Raw genomic sequence first — 6,000 nt, forward strand, 5'->3', positions numbered from 1 at the left:
CTGAAGAAATTTGGCTTGGCAATGAAAAACCCTCACAAACTTTAACTTCTATGGGCTAGCGTCCCACCTACTCAACAGCCAGTGTAATCCCGTGGCGCGTTATTCAAATACCTTAGAAATGCTATTTCTTCAATTTCTCAAACATATGACTATTTTACACCATTTTAAAGACAAGACTCTCGGTAATCTAACCACACTGTCCGATTTCAAAAAGGCTTTACAACGAAAGCAAAACATTAGATTATGTCAGCAGAGTACCCAGCCAGAAATAATCAGACACCCATTTTTCAAGCTAGCATATCATGTCACATAAACCCAAACCACAGCTAAATGCAGCACTAACCTTTGATGATCTTCATCAGATGACAATCCTAGGACATTATGTTATACAATACATGCATGTTTTGTTCAATCAAGTTCATATTTATATCAAAAACCAGCTTTTTACATTAGCATGTGACTAGCATGTGACTAGCATTCCCACCGAACACTGCCGGTGAATTTACTAAATTACACACGATAAACGTTCACAAAAAACATAACAATTATTTTAAGAATTATAGATACAGAACTCCTCTATGCACTCGATATCTCCAATTTTAAAATAGCTTTTCGGTGAAAGCACATTTTGCAATATTCTCAGTAGATAGCCCGGCATCACAGGGCTAGCTATTTAGACACCCAGCAAGTTTAGCACTCACCAAACTCAGATTTACTATAAGAAAAATGTTATTACCTTTGCTGTTCTTCGTCAGAATGCACTCCCAGGACTTCTACTTCAATAACAAATGTTGGTATGGTCCCAAATAATCCATTGTTATATCCAAATAGCGGCGTTTTGTTCGTGCGTTCAAGACACTATCCGAAAGGGTAAATAAGGGTGACGAGCATGGCGCATTTCGTGACAAAAAAAATTCTAAATATTCCATTACCGTACTTCGAAGCATGTCAACCGCTGTTTAAAATACATTTTTATGCCATTTTTCTCGTAAAAAAAGCGATAATATTCCGACCGGGAAAGCCTGTATACGTACAAAGAGAGAGAAAATAAATACATCTCGTGCCCTCGTGCACGAGCGTGAGTCTCAGAGTTCTCTGACCAGCCACTATCCAAACGCGATAATGTGTTTCAGCCAGAGGCTGCCTCGATATCATTCAGCTTTTTCCCGGGTTCTGAGAGCCTATGGGAGCCTTAGGAAGTGTCACGTTACGGCAAAGATCCTCAGTCTTCAATAAAAAGAGCCAAGATGAACAACAACTTGTCAGATAGGGCGCTTCCTGTTTGGAATCTTCTCAGGTTTTTGCCTGCCATATGAGTTCTGTTATACTCAGACACCATTCAAACAGTTTTAGAAACTTTACGGTGTTTTCTATCCAAAGCCAATAATTATATGCATATTCTAGTTACTGGGCAGGAGTAGTAACCAAATTAAATCGGGTACGTTTTTTATCCGGCCGTGTCAATACTGCCCCCTAGCCCTAACAGGTTAACAAATGCACAATTGAGAGCATCGTGACAGGCTGTATCACTGCCTGGTATGGCAACTACACTGGCCGCAACCGCAGGGCTCTCCAGAGGGTGGTGCGGTCTGCCCAACGCATCACCGGGGACAAGCTACCTGCCCTCCAGGACACCTACAGCACCCGATGTCACAAGTAGGCCAAAAAGATCATCAAGGACATCAAGCAGCCAAGCCACTGCCTGTTCACCCCGCTATCATTCAGAAGGCGAGGTTAGTACAGGTGCATCAAAGCTGGGACTGAGAGACTGAAAAACAGATTCTATCTCAAAGCCATCGGACTGTTCAATAGCCATCACTAGACGGCTTCCACCCGGTTACGTGACCCTGCACCTGACAGGCTGCTGCCCTGTATACAAAGACTTGGAATCACTGGCCACTTTAATAATGTTTACATTCTGCTTTACTCATCTCATATGTATACACTGTTCTATTCTACTGTATTTTAGTCAATGCCACTCCTCATTACTCTCTAATATTTATATATTTCTTAATTCCATTCTTTTACTTTTAGATTTGTGTGTCTTGTTGTGAAGTGTTAGATACTACTGCACTGCTGGAGCTAGGAACACAAACTGTCACGTATACTCCCCCTCTGGCGCTCAAGGTCGTCAGGCTGCTCATTATTAAGCAGACCTGTAACCATTGTTACGAGCATCAGCACCTCATCCCTATATATGTCACTCCTTTTGGTCCTTTCCCTAGGAATTATTGTTTCTGTTCCGTTGTTTCATGTCTGTACGCTACTCGTGTTTCTTGTTTTGTTTTGTTTAGTTATTTATTAAATACACTCCCTGAACTTGCTTCCCGACTCCCAGCATACACTTTTTACAGAATAACGCCTCACCAAAGGGGAGCATCAGGGAGTTTTGTTTGTTTTGTGAGTGTAGGTGACGTTGCTTCGGCCGGCTCGTCAGGCTCAGTTTTGATGTCTTCACTATTATTCTACAATGTAGAAAATAGTACAAAAATAAACACCCTGGAATGAGTAGGTGTGTTCAAACTGGATTTTAATAGTGAAATTCCTACCTCCTGAAGTCAGCCTGTTGACAAAGTTGAGTCGCTGGGGATACACATAGAGGTTCCTGTAAGTGCTGTGTGGAACTTAGACGTTGCTGGAGGTAACATTTTTTGTCATCTTTGAATATTTTTTGTCATCTTTGAATAGGGGGTCCTGCTTTGTGGTATTTTGCGAAGGCTCAATGTTATACTGATCACACTATGCGTTTTTGTGGGTGTGGAAATTGTTGTCCATGTTGGATATAGCCATTGGACGTCTTTCAGTGATGTTCCTTTCAGCAGATTCATTGCTAAATATACAAGCAGACACATATTCTCCAGTCCCTGAAAGACTACAACTTGTGTCGGGCGGTGCTTTGTGCTCTGGCCACCGTCCTTCCTGCAAGGTGGGATTTTTTTTTAAAGGAGGCGAACACTACCAACAATCATTTGGGAAAAACTGAAGAACTGACCTCATGCAATGGCTTCAAGTGATTCCTTTCATCAACACAAATTCAATGATGGAGCATCTACTAGCTACATGGTGACATTCAACCATACATTTTCAACCGGAATATTGCAAAAAATATTCAAAACAAAGAGTTAGATTTAGCTAACGTTAGATGCTCAGCTACAGCCGATGCCAGCACCAAGAGAGCAGATGATAAATACGATGCCTAGCTAAGTAAGTTATTTTTCCTGCAAGCTATCTAGCTCACTTTGGTTTATCTACTAAAACCCATATTGTGTATTGCTATTGTGTTACAGTGGGGGGAAATCAAATTATTTTTATGTTTGCTATGTAGCTAGCTAACTAGCTAAGTTAGCTTGCTAAACAACTACTGGTAGCCATATCTATGACTAATCTTTTGTATCTGGATTGTAAAATCTCTTCTCTTTTTAGTCGTAGATATGGCTAGCTACTAAACAACAAGCTACAATGTTACACCCAACCACCTAAAGCTAGGTTTACCAGCAGACATTTGCATATGACTGGAGTTGGCTAGTTAGTTAGCCTGGTGCCTTCTAACTTATGTGCCACACCTTGCATTTGTTACATCAGCAACTGTAAATAACTTTACTAACTGGCTATGTAACATAATTGACAAAGGTTGATATTTCTTATGATTATGATCTTGGATGCATTTCAATCTCAAAAAATTATAGGCATGATAGGATTCCAAACAGATGTAAATAACAAGTATTCGATTTTCCAGCAAGCTAGCTAAGTTTACTAGCAAACAGTGAGAAGAAACAATAATACAAAAATATCCTGTTGTAAATCTCTAAAACTGAAGCTGGTTTTACTATAAAAAATATTTGCATAAATTATGTTTGATAGACATCGCTGTAGGTAGATGCTGTCAGCCAACCTACCTAGACTCATTTGTATGGACTGATCACTGTGCAAAGGTTGAGGGTTATGTATGCAATATTTTTCTATTAGAATAGATGTTCAACTAGTCAACTAGTCTACCCTAAAGTTGATGTTATGCTGGCACGGTTCAACTGTTGTTCAAATTGTACAATAGAGTATATTTTGGTTTTGTGTCTTTTACAGACAATACCGTGTGGTGCCTGGGCTTCTTCCTGGAGTGGATTCCAGATACAGAAACATAATTCCTTTGACTGCGTGTGTCATTGTAGCATAACTGTATCCTGGGAACTGTATCCCAGTTCTCTTAGATAAAGATTGTTACACCAGATGTGATTTAACTAAAGATTGTTGTTATCTATTACAGGGAGTTACAGGATAGGTACTTTTTGGCATAGCACAGAGCATTTTTTTCAACCAACCTTAGAGATGCCGTCTTTTATCCTCGATTCGGGAAAATGCTCCGTTATTAAAATAAATACTTTTTTTGCTCCATTAAGTAATCCAACAATGTGCGCCGCCATCGTGTCTATTTCAATTCTTATCACTCATTGATCGAGATAGGTCTTTGTCATCATGACATGAGGACTTTGGGGTGGACACCCAGCTGTATCGATCAATGAGAGAAGACTTGTAATAGACAAGATGTCGGCAAAAAGTTCTCTGCACATGTGTCACTAAACCTGAGACAAACGCGGAGTAGCTGAACTGTACTACACTGTTCATACAAAATGTTTTGTCTTACTTGTACCATATAACATTATTGTTTAACTTCTTTGGGATAGGGGGCGGTATTTTGACGTCCAGATGAAAAGCGTGCCCAAAGTAAACTGGCTGTTACTCAAGCCCAGAAGCTAGAATATGCATACAATTGGTCGATTTGGATAGAAAACCTCTACAGTTTCTAAAACTGTTAAAATCATGTCTGTGAGTATAACAGAACTGAAATGGCAGGCGAAACTCCGAGGACAAACCATCCCAAAAAAATGTATTATTCCTACCACTGATTTCAATGACTGGCTCTTTTATAATAGGGCAAAATCGTGCCCGATTGCAGTTCCTATTGGCTTCCACTAGATGTCAACAGTCTTTAGAAAGAGTTTCAGGCTGGTTTTTGGAAAAATGAGCCAGAAATTGTAGTTTTTCTAGGTGGCTCCCATTTTGGCTGTAGTGTTTCCAAGTGTGTGAATGAGAGCGCATTCTTTTGTATTTTTCTCCGGTAAAGACAATAACGATTCTCCGTCTTAAATTGTATTGTTTATTTGCGTATTAGGGTACCTATTGTTTGATTATAAACGTTGATTGACTTGTTTGGATAAGTTTATTGGTAACGTTTGGGATTCATTTTGTATGCATTTTGATGAGGGAAACTGAGTGCATTATTGACTGAAGCGCGCCAGCTAAACTGAGTTTTTATGGATATAAAGGACATTATCGAACAAAAGGACCTATTGTGATGTAACTGGGACGTTTTGGAGTGCCAACAGAAGATCTTCAAAGGTAAGGCATATATTATATCGCTATTTCTGACTTTCGTGTCGCAACTCCCTGGTTGAAAATGATTTGTTATGCATTTGTGTGCTGGGCGCTGTTCTCAGAAAATCGCATGGTTTGCTTTCGCCGTAAAGCCTTTTTGAAATCTGAAATGGCGGCTGGATTAACAACAAGTCAAGCTTTATTTTTGATGTATTGCACTTGTGATTTCATGAAAGTTTAATATTTAAAGTAATTTTTATTTTAATTTGGCGCTCTGCAATTTCACCGGAAATTAGCGTCCCACTAATCCGCAAGAAGTTAATACCCAGTTCTCTTGAGTTAACATTACATAGTGTACACTCACCTGTATTTTTGAATTTGACAAATTAAGAAACATTCTTTGGATATCTGAATGTCTAGCATCTGTTTGATGCTACAGAGCCCCGTAGAACGTATACAGTGAGGGGAAAAAAGTATTTGATCCCCTGCTGATTTTGTACGTTTGCCCACTGACAAAGAAATAATCAGGCTATCATTTTAATGTAGGTTTATTTGAACAGTGAGAGACAGAATAACAACAAAAAAATCCAGAAAAACGCATGTCAAAAATCTTATAAATTGATTTGCATT

Source organism: Salmo salar, chromosome ssa19 (assembly GCF_905237065.1).
Source record: "Salmo salar chromosome ssa19, Ssal_v3.1, whole genome shotgun sequence".
NCBI lineage: Eukaryota > Metazoa > Chordata > Actinopteri > Salmoniformes > Salmonidae > Salmo > Salmo salar.